At 39.9% G+C, this 18,880-nt stretch overlaps 1 pseudogene; it reads left to right on the top strand.

Annotated features, from left to right (window-relative positions):
• The window catches only part of LOC127574521 (golgin subfamily A member 4-like), a 247,048-nt pseudogene that overhangs the window by 40,441 nt on the left and 187,727 nt on the right, over positions 1-18,880 (top strand).

The raw sequence follows: 18,880 nt of genomic DNA, 5'->3' as shown, positions 1-18,880 counted from the left end.
TGGGTAAGTGGACCAATGATTGACAAATGGCTTTCAATTCAGATAAGTGCAAAGTGTTACATTTGCTGGCATTCATGAATCAGGGCATTAAGTATAGGAGTTGGGATGGTATGTTACAGATGTACAAGACATTGGTGAGACCCTACATGGAGTATCATGTCCAGTTTTGGTCACCCTGTTATAAGAAAGGCACTAAACTGGAAGGAGTGCAGGGAAGATTTATGGGGGCACTGCCAGGACTCGAGGGCCTGAGTTATAGGGAGAGGTTGGGCAGTCGAGGACTTTATTCCTTGGAACGTTGGAAATTGAGAAGTGACCTTTTATAGAGGAGTATAAAATCATGTGGGTTATAGATGGAGTGACTGCATATAGTCTTTTTCCCAGGGAATGGGAACAAAAAAAACTAGAAGGCAAAGGTTTAAGTTGAGAGGTGAAAGATTTAAAAGTGACCTGAGGGGCAACTTGATGCAGAGGGTGGTGTGTATAATGAATGAACTGCCAGAGGAAGTGGTTGAGGAAGGTACAATAACGACATTTAGAAGACAATTGGGTAAGTACATGGATAGGAGGGGTTCAGAGGGATATGGGCCAAATGCTGTCAAATGGGACTAGCTTGGTGGGCACCATGGTTGGTATGGATAAATTGGGTCAAAGGGCCTGTTTCTGTGCTGTCGCTGCATTACAGGTAGGACATGGAGGCTTTTGAGAGTGCAGAAGAGATTCAACAGGATGTTGCCTGTATTAGAATATGAACTAGATAGAGTTTAGACAAACTTGGATTGTTTCCTCTGGAGCATCGGAGGGCGAGGGTTGACCATAAAGCTATGAGAGGCGCACCACCCCCGGAAGAAATTTCAAATACTGGAGAGCCTTGGTTTCAGGTGAGTAGGGGGAAGTTTAACAGATGTGTAAGGCAAGTTATTTTTAAACTGAGAGTGGGGTAGGTGCTTGGAATGTGCTGCTGGTAAGGTGGCTGTGGTGGTGGGGGGGGGGAAGTGGGAAGGTAGAATTGGAAGTGGATGTGATAGTAATATTTAGAAGGTGTTTAAACAGGCACATAAACACATGGAATAATGGGAGGGTGGGGTGGTTTGGATCATGTGCAGGGAGATGGGATTAGCTTAATTTTGGCATCATGGTGGGCCTAAGGGCCCATTCCTTTGCTGAACTGTTTTGTTCCATCTTGCAACCTGAGACCACTCACCATCCTGCAAACAACAGCTCCAATTTTTGAGTCACCTGCAAACTTGCTATCATACCTCTGTCAATAATAATCAAATTGTTAATATAGGTAACAAATAAGAAGGATCACTGTGGTACATAATTCGTCTGAGGCTTCCAATCATACAAACAGTTCCCTTCCATCACCGTCTGCCTCCCATTACACACTAATTCTGGATCCAATTTGCCAAATTGCCTTGGATCCCATGGACTCAAATCTTTTGGATAAGTCCTCCATGCCTGACTGTGTCAAAGGCATCCAATGCCCTTTGCCAGTTTAAGCTCCTTGTACCAAAGTGTGGCTTTTTCCATCATGTAAGCACATCTGATGCTGCACCCCATTATTGATGTCATGGAAGATGACTAATGCTTTCTCAATGGGAAAAAGAATATCCACTAAGCATTTTGATACTGAGCAGCAGTGGAACAGTGACAGTTTTTGTTGCTCTTCTGATATTTATTGCTCAAGCTCTAAGAGGTACCTAAAGACTCCAATAACTCTCCCACCTAATCTTGATTTACTTCAAACACAACTTCATTTACCAATATAATCATAATTTGGAGATCTTTCAGATTGGTTGACCCTTGGGAATGGTGCACACAATCAGGCTATAATTTCCTTTCTTTCTTTTTCAATCTTTTTATTACACTTCAAATTAATAGACATAACAATAGTAATTATACACATGGTGCGAAGAGATCGGGATTACAATAGTAAGTTAACATATACAAACAAGTAAAATATATAATCTGAACCCCCCAATTTCTTATTAAATGAACGTGATACTGTTACGAACCAGCAACAAAAGAAACACTCCAAGTCATGTATAAGTGTTTAAAACTACTTTCTTATTGTCATCAGTAGTTATTAATAAAAATAAAAATGTTAGAAGTAAAAAAAGTGTTAGATCTTAAACATTAACCCCAAAAACTCTAAACTCTTCGTGTGTGTGTGTGTGGCAAACTCCCAAACTCCAAGTCCAGGAATATTTCTCAAAGTTCAGTTCAGCAAGCCACAAGGTGAAACATGAGCAAAGCCTTCTTCAAAACCACTGTTGACTGAAGACGATATGTAAATGTAGAGAGAAAATAGAGAGTAATTACAAAATCCAAATGTTCCACTTTGGAACCCAAACGACACCTCAGTGTTTACACAGTGACCACTCCACCACTTTTTCCTCACCCTGAAAAGCTCTCGAATTGTGGCCGTCCACACAAATACCTGTTTCCTTCTACAGGTCAACAACAAAGTGAACTCTACTGCTTTGTTCCGAAGTATCTGCCACCCCGAAAAGCATCCGAGATGTGGCTGTCCACACAAATACCTGTTTCCCTCTGCAGGTTAACGACAAAGTGGGCTCCACCGGATTCCTCCAAAAATCCATACGTGGATTGTAGTGACAGGCACAGTTATTGTTTCTCATCCATTGATAAACTAGCAGGCTGGTCCTGCTCTCTCTCAGACTGACTGCTTCAATAACGTCATTACGTCCTTTATCTTCTGTTGTCGTAACCATGCAAACACACACACACACACCGCTATGCTCTATCTTAAAGGGACATTCACCAATAGTAACCCAGTTTGGTACAATACAAAAGAATTTGAAAAGAAATTTGATTATATGAAAAGAGAACCCCAAAATTCAAAGAAAAACATAAAACAACAAAAAAAATGAACAAAAGCACAGCAAAAACTTCAAAAAAAAAGCTGGACTGTTATTTCTTCGGTTTAAAAAAAACATTATTATGTTGTTAGCTCCGCTCCTCTGTATTCAGGTAGAAGGTTATTGAAAGGGATTCGTAAAAGATCTACTTGCATCATATGGAAATACTGAATAAATGGGCTCCAAATTTCCTCAAATTTAAGCGAAGCATCAACAGTACCACTCCTAATTTTTTCTAAGTTTAAACATGTTATAATTTGAGAAAACCATTGAAATGTGGTAGGAGGTATAGGATCCTTCCATTTAAATAGAATGGACCTCTTGGCCATTAATGTAACAAATGCAATCATACGGCAAGCTGAAGCGGATAGATGGCCGGAATCCATCACTGGTAACCCAAAAATCGCAGTAATAGGATGAGGTTGTAAATCAATATTCAATACAATTGAAATAATATTAAAAATATCTTTCCAATATTTTTCCAAAAGAGGGCAGGACCAAAACGTGTCAGGGAAGCCACCTCCAAATTAAATCTGTCACATATAGGATTTACATGGTGATAAAACGGGCTAACTTATCCTTAGACATATGGGTCCTGTGAACCACCTTAAACTGTATCAAAGAATGTCTAGCACACATGGAAGATGTATTAACTAATTGGAGAAATTTCTTCCATCTCTCTATAGGTAAAAGCATCTGAAGTTCTCTTTCCCATTCATTCTTAATTTTATCAAGTGTCTCTAGACGTATTTTCATAATCAGATCATAAATTATTGCTATCAAGCCCTTCTGATAAGGATTAAAACCTAAAATTTTTTCTGTAATTTCAATTTTAGGTGGTATCGGAAAAGTAGGTAAAATAACTTTTAAAAAATTTCTAATCTGTAAATATCGAAAAAAATGTGATCTAGGCAAATTGTATTTATTAGACAACTGTTCTAAAGACAAGTATTATCAATGCATAGATCAGGAAAGCATGTTATTCCCTTCATTTTCCATAAAGAAAAAGCTAAATCAATTCTAGATGGTTGAAAGAAAAAATTGGATTGGATAGGACTTGATAAAATGAATTTATTCAATCCAAAAAATTTACAAAATTGAAACCATATTCGTATTGTATGTTTAGTTATTGGGTTAATCATTTGTTTACTCAATTTAGTAACCACAAAGGGGAGCGAGGCTCCTAAAATAGAAGCTAATGAAAACCCTTGCACGGACTCGTGCTCAAGATACACCCATCGGGGACATTGAATTACATCTAAATCTTGTGTCCAGAAAATTAAATATCTAATATTAATTGCCCAGTAGTAATATCTAAAGTTAGGCAAAGCCTTCCTTTTTTAATTTCTATAAATATTTCTTACTTAACCATGGGTTCTTATTCTGCCATATATATGAAAGAATTTTAGAATCAATAGTATGAAAAAAAAGATTTCGAGATGAAGGTTGGAACCGCCTAGAATAAATACAAAAATTTTGCTGAAATATTCATCTTAACTACATTGATTCGAGCAATCAATGATAGAGACAGTGGGGACCATTTAGCTAGCTATTGTTTAACATGATCGATTAAAGGTAAAAAGTTAACTTTGAATAAGTCCTTATACTTCTTGGTAATTTTAACACCCAAATCAGTCACTAATCTAAATGGTAATTGCCTATAGATTGGGACTTGCATATTTAATGAGAAAATCTCACTCTTATTTAAGATTTAATCTATAACCAGAAAAAACACTAAACTGAGCAAGCAGTGATAATGCTGCAGGAATGGATTTCTCAGGGTTAGAGATATAACGTAACAGGTCATCTGCATATAATGATATCTTATGCGTCCCATTTCCACGAGTAATACCAAATATGTTAGAAGAATCCCGAAAGGCAATTGTAAGGGTTCCAAGGCAATAGCAAATAATAAAGGACTTAAAGGGTAGCCCTGTCTAGTGCCTCAGAAAAGCCTGACAAGGGGGGATCTCTGATTATCAGTAAGTATTGAAGCCAAAGGTGTATGATATATCAATTTAATCGTGGATATAAAATTTGAGCTAAAATTAAATTTCTCAAGCGTGTTAAATAAATATTCCCATTCGACTTTATCAAACGTCTTCTCGGCATCAAGGGAGATAACACATTCTGGAATTGTAGATGAAGGGGTATATACAATATTCATTAACCTCCTAACATTAAAATGCAAATACCGATTTTTTTTTAAATAAATCTTGTCTGGTCATCAGAAATAATTTGTGGAAGTACTTTTTCCAATCTAGAAGCCAATATTTTGGAAAAAATTTGGAGTCCACATTCAATGAAGAGATAGGTCTGTAAGATGCACATTCAGTAGGATCTTTATCTTTCTTAAGAATTAAGGAGAGAGATGTGTCATAAAAGGATTGTGGTAATTTACCTACTGATAGGGCATCTTTAAAAATTTTACCTAACCAAGGAGAAAGAAGATCAGAGAAAGATTTTAAAAATATCAACTGTATACCCATCGAGGCCAGGTGTTTTACCAGAATTCATTGAAGAAATTGCTTTCATTATTTTTTCCTCTGAAATGGGTGCATCTAATAATAAATGTTCATTAAGTGATAATTTTGGATTCTTCAATTTCCTTAAAAATGCATGCATTAATGTAGAATCCTCGGGAAATTGTGATTGATATAAAGAAGTATAAAATTCTTGAAAAGATTTATTAATTTGATGATGGTCAATCGTCCAATTACCATCTCGTTTACAAACTTTAATAATCTGACGTTTAGTCGAAACCGTTTTCAGTTGGTTGGCCAATAATTTACCGGATTTATCAGCATGTATATAAAACTGACTTGTAGTTTTGAGTAGTTGATTTTCAATTGGAGATGTTAATAACACATTGTGTTGCAATTGAAGTTCAGTTCTCTTTTTTATAAAGCTCCAAATTAGGAGCAACAGTATTTTTTTATCAATTTCTTTAATCTTATCAACCAATATACGTAATTCATTATTAGTTTTTTTCAATCCAGCAGAGTATGAAATAATTTGACCATGGATCTAAGCTTTAAGGTATCCCATAATATCCCATTGGAAATTTTTTCTGTAGAATTAGTTGAGAAGAAAAAGGAAATCTGTTCTTTAATAAAATTAACAAAGTTTAAATCCTGCAGTAGAGAAGAATTGAATCGCCATTGTCTGGCACCAGAGGCTACGTCCGGTAATTTGATTGATAGTTTCAATGGCGTGTGATCAGAAACGGCAATTGCATCGTACTTACAGTCAACAACAGATGGAGCTAATCGAGAGTCGATAAAGAAGTAATCAATTCTAGAGTAGTTGTGATAGACATGAGAAAAGAATGAAAACCCTTTATCATATGGGTGTAGAAATCTCCAAACTTCTAGAATTCTGGAATCAACTAAAAAGGAATTAATAAAAACAGCGGATTTGTTTGGAAGCACTTGAGCCGATGCAGACCTATCCATTGAAGGGTTTAAACAACAGTTGAAATCTCCACCCATAATCAATGTATATTCATTTAAATGAGGAAAAGATGCAAATAAATGTTTAATGAACTCGGGATGATCGAGTAAACATTAGCCATAACAACTTTTTTGTTATGGAGTAAGCCAGTAATTAATAAAAATCTACCATTTGGGTCTGAGATTGTTTCATGATGAACAAATGAAATGGAGGAGTCTATAAAAATGGAGACTCCTTTCACCCTCGCTTGTGAATTAGAGTGAAATTGTTGACCCCTCCAAAATCTAAAAAAGGCTCTGATTATCCTCCCTCCTAATATGAGTCTCCTGAGGAAAAATAATCTGAGAGTTCAATCTATGGAAAACTTTAAAGATCTTCTGCTTAATTGGATGATTTAAACCATTCGTATTCCCTGAAACAAAATTAATCATATTATCCATTTTAATTAATTAAAGCATATGGGGTGTAAAGGGTTAACCTTGCAGCACTGGAAATTGATTAATAGAAAGAGGAAAAAGAGTTCAAAGAGGATCTGGATATGATGACAATTCAGACATACTTGTAGTTTCAAATCAGTCCAGAAGGAAAAAACAAAACTAAAAACAGCCCCACCCCAGCACCCACAAAAGCCCGAAAGCTGGCCAATAGACACCCAGAATGCTAATTACTAAATCGCTTAACCCCACCTCTTTTGGTGGCAAATCTCCAAGTTAAAAGAAATGCAAAACACCACCAGTAGTCCAAACATGGAGATACAAGTACCAAAAACATTTCAAAGATATAAACATTGAGACAAAGCAGCTTACTGAAAAAATTCTAGCAGTTAAAAATACTGAAAGGCAACATTTAAAAAATACAATCTTACTAATATTTCAAAAGAAGAAAAACAATCACCCGATCAGATTCTTAATTATTACAAAAATAAACAATTTAAATATTAAAGTAAGATAATAAGAGGGAAAAAAAAATTATAAAATATTCATGTTCCTGAACCAGACACGTTCAGTGTTAACAAAGGGCAAAAAATCTCCGGACTTAAAAAAAACATTCAAATCTGTGAGTTAGTTATTACCTTGTTGACCAAATAGGTATAAAAATCAAAGAATAGCACGTCTATTAACCATCTGGAGCCGAAAGTTCTTTATTGAGAAATTCTTCAGCTTCACCCACAGAATTAAACATTTACGTGATTTGTCCGGGAGAACACTTGTCACGCGAGCGGGAAACAGCAATGCAGGTTGAAATTTCCTTTGATAAAGCTGCGACATAATTGGTTTTTAAAGGAATCTCTCTTTCATAACTTCTGGACTGTAATCTTCAACCAGACGAAACTTCCAATCTTTGTATTGGATCATTCCTTGATGATGAGCAATTTGAATTAAATGCTCTTTAGTAGTCACATAGTGGAAGCTCAATATTACTGGCTGTGGTTTTTGTTCTGCCGGAGGTTTTGGTCTTAACGCTGGGTGAGTACAGTCAAGTATGGGGCGTACAGAGAAAACTTCAGAGCCAAACACATCCATCAGAAGTTTGGAAAAGAATTCAATAGGATCACCAGTTTCAACATCTTCACGAAGGCCAATGATCTGCAAATTGTTCCTCCGACTTCGACTTTCTAAATCGATAATCTTCTGTCTTTGCTGTTCCAGTATTTGGGTAATTGAAGTTAATTTCTTTTCCAGTGAGCTCAGTCTACGATCTCTCTCTTTGCCAGCTTCATCCAGTTCTGCAGTTAATTTCTGTTGTGTAACATTTTCCAGTTTAAGTGTTGTTAGTCTGTCTTCAATCTCCTTTAACAGCATTTCAAAAGTGGAAAATTTCTGATCAAGTTTTTTATCCAGGAATTTAGAAATAGCTTTGAAAGTAAGTTGAGGACCCCCATTCCCCTTGCTTTCAGCTGCAGCTTTAGCTCTGGTACTCATTTCCGGCAGTTAAAAATCAAAATCCAATCTTATAAAAGTATTATAAAAGTATTGTTAATACCTTAGCATAGGTAATAAGAAGGTGGTGAACAAAAAATTAGGAAGTGAGTGGAGCAGTGTCAAGATGCAACCTACTCCATCTAGCGCCAACAAAGGAGTCTCAGGCTATAATTTCCTTCATTTACCATTCATTAGTGTCTGAGTTTTGTTATCCCAGGTGGCACTGATGAAAGCTTTGACTATTTGTTGATGTACCTCTTCTAGACTTCCTGAGTGGTAGGTTTATCTTTGCTGTTGGATTTCAAACTGACATGCCTGATTACGTGCTGTAGGTAGTAAGTTTTGAATGTTCTCGTAGCGTCATGGTCCATGGGTTGCAACAATGAACTGGTGTTTGGGTCAGAAACACTACCTGGATTTTGTCAACTATCCTTGATGTTAACCTGATGTCCAGGGGCATTGTCAATATATTTTTCCTCATACAATATTGTTTGATGAAAGGAGGAAATAACATAATGTAGATTTGGAAGAATGTCACAATGTAGGATTTTTTCTTAAGATTGCCACGTGACAAGGCAGGCTTTGTGAGGTCTGTTTTGAGCCATTGGATTCTCTGAGTGGTAGATTTGGAGGTTTAAGTTGGCAGTCACCCTTGGCATTGCTTCCAAGGAGAAAAGTAGTCTTTGGCTGTGTTGAAGCTGGGAGCAATGTTGTTCCAAAAACATTGTAGACCAGGCTCTCTTGTTCCAAAAGAGCCTGGTCTAATTTATGTTGATTGCTTGTTTGGGAGTGTAGTCAGCTTCCTCGTTTATTCATTTCAACCTCTTTGGAAAATTTTCTCCCGCCATGGTATTTATGCCAGCTGTGTTCACTGCAGGGTGAATGTAATGCAGGTCAAGCAGCTCTCAGTAATTTTTCCAGTTAAGAGCTTACTGCCTTTGCTCTTGAGATGCTCCCTCCATTCTTGTCTCCTTGTGGAATGTGATGTTAGTTGTTAATGTTGTAGATGGCTTTGGTGATTTGCAAATATCACTATGAGTTGATGGACCTTCTGCACTCTTGCCACCCATCATCTGTTCTTTAGGTCACCAATTTTCTTTTGCACCATGGCCTTAATGTGCTTTTTGATCAGTTATCTTTTCCAATCCAAGAAAGCCTTGTGCAATCCAAGAAAGCCTTGTTTTTGAAATTAATTAGCTTTTGGGTTTCCTGTTCATTCTCATAATGTTGTTTCCTGACAAAAAATCAAATAGTCTTTTGACAGCTGCTGATTGTGGTGGACTTCAGAATAGTCTGTTGGCTCGTGTTGGTTGGGAGTCATCCAAATCTGCTGAACATCAAGAATCCATTTGCAATGGTTTTATTAAATGAATGAATGACAACAGTAAACCCATTTTATTCTCCACACTCCCATCTCCTCCCAGATTCTACCAGTCATCTACACACTAAGGGCAATTTACAGTGGCCAGTTAACTACCAACCTCCAAGTCTTTGGGATGTGGGAGGAAGCTGGAGTATTTTTTTTATTTACAGCGTGGTAACAGGCCCTTCTGGCCTAACGAGTCTGCGCTGCCCATTTTTTAAACCCAAATTAACCTACCCATACATCTTTGGAATGTAGAAGGAAACTGGAGCACCTGGAGGAAACCCACGCAGACATGGGAGAACGTACAAACTCCTTACAGACAGTGATGGGAATTGAACCCCGATCGCTGGCACTGTAATAGCATTGCGCTAACTGCTACGCTACCATGCCGCCCTAAAAAATATGGAGTGCTTCACGAATTTGCACGAGTATCTGGGAGAAATGTCCCTGCAGTCACAGGGAGAGTGTGCAAGTGCCACAGATGGCAGTAGAGATCAGGATTGAACCTGGATCACAGGAGCTGAGAGACAGCAGCTCCACTAGCTGTGTTCGTGAACTGCCTTTTAGGTTATGTGAGAGGCTATATCTGAGAAGAGCGATCTTTTGTGTGGTCCTTTAGACTTTCAGCATCTATTTTTGTTGCAGTAATGTTTTTGTTTTGCCACTGATATCACGGTTGCCACTGTTAAAACATATTATCAAATGCTACTGTTAAAGGTATTTGATAAGATCTTGCATTAAAGGAAAAAGAAGAGGGGAGTTGAATTTTTGAAGAAGAACATCACAGCAGTAGTCTGAGATGAAATTACTGAGGGATTATCCCATAAGGCTGTGTGTGTGCAACTGAGAAATAAGGGGATGATCACCTTGTTGGGATTGTCCTTTAGGCCCCTTAATAGTCAACGGGAATTAGGAAAGCAAATATGTCGGGAGATATTGGAGAGTTGCAAGAATAATAGGGCTGTCACCATAGTTGGGGATTTTAACTTTCCTAATGTAGACTGGGACTGCCATAGTGCTAAGGGCTTGGATGGGGTTGAATTTAAGTGTGTTCGGGGAAGTTTGCTAAGGCAATATAGAGAAGGCAAAGCTTGACCTACTCTTGTGAAATGGGACATGACAAGTGACTAAGGTGTCAGTGGGGGAGCACTTTGGGACCAGTGACCTTAGTTCTATTAGTTTTAAATTAGTTATGGAAAGGGATAGAACTGGTCCACAAGTTAAACTTCTAAAATGGGGCAAGGCAAATTTTGACAGTATTAGACAGGAACTTGGAAAAGTTGATTGCAGCAGGTGAAGGGATGTCTGGCAAGTGGGAGGCTTTTAAAAGGGAGATAGTGAGAGTTCAATGTCTGCATGTTCCTGTTTGAGTGAAAGGCAAAAATGACAGGAGTAAGGAACCCTGGATGACAAGAATATTGAGGCTTTGGTCAGGAAAAAGGGGTGTGGGTCAGTTATAGGCAGCTGGGCTCGTGAATCCCTGAAGGAGTATAAGGAATACACAGGTATACTTGGGAAGGCAAAAAGGAGGCATGAGATAGATTTGGCAGAGAAGATAAAGGAGAATCCACTGAGATGTTATTTATATTAAGGGAAAAAGAGTAACTGGAGAGAATAGGGCCCCTCAAAGACCAAAGTGGACATCTTGGTGTGGAGCTGCAGGAGATGGGCAAAGTCTTCAATGAATATTTCTCCTCTGTTTTTACCATGGAGAAAGAAATGACTGGGGAACTCAAGGGAAATTAATGGATATGTCTTGAGGATAGTCCACAGTACAGTACAGGTGAGGTGTTGGACATGTTAAAACATATGAACATAGATAAATTTCTGGGCCTGATTAGTTAGTTTTAGGAAATGAACCGGGACAGGTGAAGGATCTATTGGTGGGTGAGCATTTGGGGGACAGTGACCATTGCTCCATAACCTTTAAAATTTTCATGGACAGGGACAGGTGCAGAGAGGACAAGAGGATTTTTAATTGGGGAAGGGCGAACCATGAGGCTATGAGGAGAGAACTTGGGAGTGTAAATTGGGATGTCCTTTTTGAAGGAAAATGTACCATGGAGATGTGGTCGATGTTCAGGGATCTTATGCAGGATGTTAGGGATAAATATGTCCCGGTGAGGCAGAGAAGGAATGGCAGGGTGAAGGAACCGTGGGTGACGAGAGAGGTGGAATGACTTGTTAGGGAGAAGAAGGTAGCGTACGTGAGGTATAAGCAGCAAGGTTCAGACAGGGCCCGTGAGGAATATAGGGTAGCGAGGAAGGAACTTAAGAAAGGGCTGAGGAGAGCTAGAAGGGGACATGAAAAGGCTTTGGCTAGTAGGGTTAAGGAAAATCCCAAGGCCTTTTTCAAGTACGTGAAGGGTAGGAGGATGGCTAGAGTAAAGGTAGGTCCGATTAAGGACAAAGGTGGGAGAATTTGCCTGGAGGCGGCGGAAGTGGGAGAAATTCTCAATGAGTACTTCTCTTCAGTATTCACCAGGGAGAGGAGTCTTGATGACGCGGAAGGGAGTGCTGGTAGGGGTAATGTTCTCGAGGTTGTAGATATCAAGAGAGAGGATGTGTTGAAGTTGTTAAATAATATTAAGACAGATAAATCTCCGGGGCCTGACGGGATTTTCCCCAGGCTGCTTCGAGAGGCTAGGGAGGAGATTGTTGAACCGCTGGTAAGGATCTTTGAGTCCTCGTTGTCCACGGGGATGGTGCCAGAGGATTGGAGGGTTGCGAATGTTGTCCCCTTGTTCAAAAAAGGTAATAGGGATAGGCCAGGGAGTTATAGACCGGTGAGTCTCACGTCTGTGGTGGGTAAGCTGTTAGAAAGGATTCTAAGGGATAGGATTTATGAACACCTAGAGAATCATGGACTGATTAGGGACAGCCAGCATGGCTTTGTGAAGGGAAGATGTTGCCTCACAAGCCTGATAGAGTTCTTTGAGGAAGTGACCAGGAAGATTGATGAGGGCAGTGCGGTGGATGTGGTGTACATGGATTTTAGTAAGGCGTTTGACAAGGTTCCTCATGGTAGGCTTCTTCAGAAGGTCAGAGGCCAAGGGATCCAAGGAAGCTTGGCTGTGTGGATTAGGAATTGGCTTGCATGTAGAAAGCAGAGGGTTGTGGTGGAAGGAGTGCCCTTGGATTGGAAGGCAGTGACTAGTGGTGTCCAGCAGGGATCGGTTCTGGGACCTCTACTTTTTGTGATATTTATAGATGACTTAGATGAGGGGGTGGAGGGCTGGGTTAGTAAGTTTGCGGACGACACTAAGATAGGTGGTGTTGAGGGCTGTTGGAGCTTACGGAGGGATATTGATAGGATGCAGAGCTGGGCTGACAAGTGGCAGATGGAGTTCAATCTGGAGAAGTGTGAGGTGGTACACTCTGGAAGGACAAACTCCAGGGCAGAGTACAGGGTAAATGGCAAGGTACTTGGCAGTGTGGAGGAGCAGAGGGATCTGGGGGTTCATATTCACAGTTCATTGAAAGTTGCCTCACAGGGGGAAAGAGCAGTTAAGAAGGCCAATGGGATGTTGGCTTTCATAAATCGTGGGATTGAGTTTAAGAGCCGCGAAGTGGTGATGCAGCTTTACAAAACTCTAGTTAGGCCACACTTAGAGTACTGTGTTCAGTTCTGGCCGCCTCATTATAGGAAGGATGTGGAGGCGTTGGAGAGGGTGCAGAGGAGATTTACCAGGATGCTGCCTGGATTAGAGAGTATTGAATATGAGGAGAGGCTTAAGGTACTAGGGCTTTATTCACTGGAAAGGAGGAGGATGAGAGGAGACATGATGGAGGTATATAAAATACTGAGAGGAATAGATAGAGTAGACAGTCAGCTCCTCCTTCCCAGGGCACCAATGCTCAAGACGAGAGGGCATGGCTTTAAGGTTATGGGTGGGAGGTTCGGGGGAGATGTCAGGGGGAGGTTTTTCACCCAGAGAGTGGTTGGTGCATGGAATGCACTGCCTGGGGTGGTGGTGGTGGAGGCAGATACATTGGACAGGTTCAAGAGCTTGTTGGATAGGCATATGGAGGAGTGTGGGATGGGGGGATATGCGGGAGGAAGGGGTTAGGTAGTGTGAGGGTGGTTTGATGGATAGCACAACATGGTGGGCCGAAAGGCCTGTTTTGTGCTGTATGGTTCTATGGTTATATCCAAGAACACCTTGGGAAGCTAGAGAAGAAATTGAGGGAGCCCTGGCAGAGATGTATACATCTGGTATGATTCTGAAGGTGAATGTAGAAAATAAAACTTGCAGTGTAAGAGCTGACGTATCAGAACGGAAAGAAAATTGGCTAACAGCCAACGGAGAGTAGATATAATTAGGTGTTCCTTTTGTTAGTAGGATGTAACGAGTTGTGGAATACAAAGATTTGTTCTGGGACTTCAGCATTTTACAGTTAGTGTAAATGACTTGGATGAAGGCACCAAACATATGTTTGCTAAATTTGCTCATGGCAGAAAGCTTAAGTATGTTGTGAGAAGGACTTGAAGGGTATAAAGGGATATTGGTTGTGAATAGGCAAAAATCTGGCAGATGTCATATGGTGCAGGGAAAACGAGAAGTTGTCCACTTCGGCATGATAAAAAGCATGCTGTCTGAGTGGTGAGAGATTGAGATGAAGGGGGATCTCGTATTATTTGTAAAAGACTAGTGTAATTAGGAAAGCTCGTAATATTGTTTATTGCCAGGGGAATTTGATACAAAAGTAGAGAGGTTATGCTTCACTGATATAAGTCATTGGTGAGACCACATTTGGAACACTTGGTACAATTTTAGTCGTCTCATTTAAGGTGGATGTAGGTGAATTGGAAGCAGTTCAGAGGATGGTTCCTGAAGTGGGCAGTTTGCTTTGATGGAAGATTTGATGGTTTTGCCTCCCATCTGCTCAAGATCAAATGAGTGAGAAACAACTTGATTTGAAGTATAAGATCTAGAGGGTTTAACAGGGATGTGGAGAGAAGGGGCTTCTGATGGGAGAAGCTTGAACCAGTGATCTCTTTTTTAAAAAAAAAGAATTTCCCCTTTAAGAAAATTGAATGAAAATATTTTCTCTGAGGGTCATGAGTTTTTGGCACCCTTATCCTCAAAGGGCAACAGAAGCAGAGTCTTTGATTACTTATAATGCAGTGGAAGAGATTTTTGATGGGTGAGGGAGTAAAAAATGGAATGCGGAACTGAGATGATAATTCTCTCAGCTATGATATTACTAAGTGGCAGAACAGTCTTGATTGGTTGAGTGTAGCTTCACCCCCGCTCCTTATTCATATGTTTCTAACTTGTGCGGAGCTTGAACACAAGAATGATCCATTTGGGCTGAATGGCCTATGCTACGCATTATATGTAAGGTGTCAAAAAGGGAAATACACATTGAATTGTGTTCAACCATCTGCTCTAAATTAGATTCCACTTTTGCTAAAATCTAATTGTTACCTGCTTAGATTACAAGAACACAGGAGTCCAGATTAAGGAAAACAGGTATTTAATAATTAGGCTCTAGAAACGTAATGTTGTCAAAAATAATGTTGTGAAAGCTAATGAAGTAAAAAGAGAAACTATGGAAATACTCATGTCAGGTGACATCTGTGGAGAGAGGCACAGGTAACATTTCTGATCAATGACCTTACGTCAGAACAAGAAAAAGATTTCCAAAATCTGTTGTGTTTGTGTCTCTCAGTTCCAGCATTGTTTTTGTTTTATTTCTGCCTATGTTGTCTTCCATCTCCCATAGATGAGGCCTTGACCACCCTTTGTGAACTGAAATCAATACCACTTGTGCCATTCAGCTTCTCTTGCTTTCTTCCCTTCTCTCCCCTCTAAACCTCCTACCTCTCACCTTAAATCTATGCCCTCTTGTCTTGGACAAGGTGGATAATAATCTTTTCCCCACGATGGGGGTGTCTGTCATAATTTTGTGTGCTTCCATTAGATCCTCAACCTCTTCCATTCCAGGGAAAACAAACCCAACCCATCCAATCTCTCCTTATCACTCGAGTGCTCCAATCTGGACAACATCATGGTAAATCTCCTCTGCACCCTCTAGAATGTAATCACATCTTTCCTATAGTGTGGTGACTAGAACTGCATACAATACTCCCAAGTGTGGCCTAACTAATGTTTTATAAAGTTGTTACATGACAATCCTGCTCTTAAATATGGCACAGCTAATAAAGGCATAATCACCCTTTCCATCTGTGCTGTGCTGCCACTTTCAGGGATTTATGGATTTGTACCCAAGGACCCTCTGTTCATCAGCATTCCCTGGGGCCCTATCATTTACTATGTCTACCCTACTCTTGTTTGCCCTCCCAAAACGCATCACCTCATATTTGTCAGGATTAAATTCCATCTACCATTTCTCCGCTCAACATTTCATCTGATCTGTATCATGCTGTTGCCTAAGACAAGCCTCCTCATTGCATATGATGCCATCAATTTTTGTTCCATCTGCAAACCTGCCAGTCATACCTCCTATATTCACATCCAAGTTGTTAATGTCAAACATCAAAGGTCCCAGTACTGACCTTGTGGTATACCACTGGTCACAACATCCAATCAGAGAACCATCCTCTGCCTCCTATTACGAAGCAAATTTTAAATCCACATTGTCATTCTTTTCCTTGTCCTGACGAAAGACCATTCTCCTGTAACATGAGCTTTGTTTCAGTCTGCATTCATCCTACCTGATTTGCTGCATTTTTTCTTTTTGATTTTGAGCATCTGCACTCTTTACTTTTTGGTTGAAAGCTGATGACCGTGGCAGATTTTATTATAGCCATGTTCTGCCCCTTGGATTACTGAATAGAATTAAGACCTGAGTTTGATATTCTTAATTCAAGTTAAGCCTACTTTAATAACCCAATAGTCACTTGCATTTCAAAATAAACAAATGCTTGATAATCTCAGTACTAGAACATGTTTTCTCTTGAGACTTCATCCAAATTGTTCAAAAGTAATTTTATGAAAATGTTGCTTCCTTTGTAGAAGACGGAGATGCAGTCTTTTGCCCGGAAACTTCAACTTCGTGTTCCCTCTATGGAGTCTTTATTTCGAGCTTCTTCCAAAGAATCCCTTTTCTTGTCACCTTCAAAAGAATCACTGGTACGAACTGCTTCAAGAGAATCACTTAATCGAACTGATGCAGATGTTCAAACTTCTGGAGCCATCTTTGATCCACCATCAGATATTGAAAGTGAAACCGAAGATTCTACAGGCACTTTTGAGAGCCTTAGTCAGGATCCATCTTCCAACCAGTTTCGTAGGATGGAGCGGAGCTTGGGCAACTACAGATTGAAATATTCAGAGGTAACTGACGTTGAAATTATGCACAACAGATTTCTGATGTTTTACTGAGGGCTTGAACCATTTCCTTGAAATCGTGGGACAGGCCTACCATGTCCATACTGATCATCAAGTATCCATCTATACTAATCCCATTTTCCAGCATTTGACCAGTAGTCTTCTCTGCCTTGATGTATCAAGTACTCCTCTAGATATTGAAATGTTCTGCGAGTCTCAGCCTCTGCCACTCACTCAGGCCGTGCATTCCAGATTCCAACCACTCTCTGGGTGAAAAAAATTCTTTCTCAGATCTCCTCTAAATCTCCAACCCCTTTGCCCTCAGGTTTTAGACACCTCTGCTATGGGGAAAAGTTTTCTCCTGTCTACCCTATCTATGTGCTGCTTAATTCTGTACATCTCAATCAGTTCATACCTTGGCTGCCTCTGACCTAGAGAAAACAATCCAGTATCCTCATAAGTGCAATTTTGCCCTCCTAGAGTGTGCTGGCCAGTGTTTTAAAGTTTTACCATAACCTGTATTCTGTGTTCCTATTGCCTTTTCAACTTGTACTGTCACCTTCAGGGATCCTTGGACATACTTAAAGGTTCCTTTTTTCGACAATACTTCCCAAGACACTACCATTGGTGATGTGTTATATCGTTATTAGTAGTCTCAATGTACAACATCTCACTTGCCAAGACTGAATTCCATCTGCCAACTTACATCTCATCAATGGGGTCCTGTAGTTTAAGACTACCCTCCTCACTATCAACATCATCACTAGTGTTTGTGTTCCCTGTTAATGTAGTAATCATACCTTATACTTCATATCCCTAACATTCATAACAAACTGTAAGGGGCCCAACACCAATTCTTGCGGGATTGCGCTGGTCACAGCAAAGACAACCCCTAACCAGGTTAATTCACCTGCACCAACAATCAATCTGCTGGAGAAACTGTGGATTGAGCAGTGTCAATGGGAAGAAAGGAATTGTCCACATTCCAATGGACTTCTGTTTTACCACTCCCCTTCTCTTTATACTGGCCATCTTCCCCCTCAGTCCTGATGCAGGGTTTCGACCTGAAACATTGACAATTCCTTTCCTCCTACAAATGCTGAATTTCCTCCAGCAGAATTTTTGTTGCTTTAGATTCCAACATCTGCAGTCTCTTGTCTCTCCTTTTACCAAGGCAACTTTGGATCCAATTTACCAAGCAGCCCTGGATCTCGGGGACTCTAATCTTGTAGACCAGTCTTCGATGTAGGACCTTGTCAAAAGCCTGACTGAATTTCATGTTGTCAATGTAGACATTAACTTCACTGCCCTTATTATACACTTTGTTACTTTTGAAAAAAATATGCAATTCAACTGGTCAGAAAGGATATCCCCCAAATTAAGAAATGATGAACATCTGAATGGTCCCAGCTAACCTAAATGTTGATTGATCCTGTTCCTCAGGATTTGTTTCAGTAAATTGCCTACCACTTGACCTGCTGACCTACAATTATGTGGCTTATCCCTACTGCTCTTCTTGAATAAAAGTAGCATGTTTGGTGTTCTCCTGTCAACTGCCATTTCACAGTGGCCAGCAAAGATTTAAAAATTTAGCTTTCACCACCTTGTGCTCACACTGCCTCCCCTCTTCTGTCCACCTATCATTGCTGTTTTATCCCCCCCCATATATTGGGCTTCCCCTTTCCCTATCTTCAGTCCTGAGCAAGGGTCCTGACCTGAAACATTGACCGTCTTCTTTTTTCCTACGGATGCTGCCTGACCTGCTGAGTTCCTCCTGCATCTTGTTTTTTTGTATATAAAGCTGCAGCATGACCTCCTTACTCTTGTACTCTCACCCTGACCAATAATGGCAAGCATGCCATATGCCTTTTTTTTACCATCTTATCCCTTCTGCGTAGGCACTTTCAGCGAGCGATGGACTTGGACCCTCCTCAGAAAAACTCAGTCAAGTTTGCA

Source organism: Pristis pectinata, chromosome 9, assembly GCF_009764475.1.
Source record: "Pristis pectinata isolate sPriPec2 chromosome 9, sPriPec2.1.pri, whole genome shotgun sequence".
NCBI lineage: Eukaryota > Metazoa > Chordata > Chondrichthyes > Rhinopristiformes > Pristidae > Pristis > Pristis pectinata.
The sequence above is the reverse complement of the archived record's forward strand: the minus strand, read 5'-3'. Positions and strand labels throughout refer to the sequence as shown.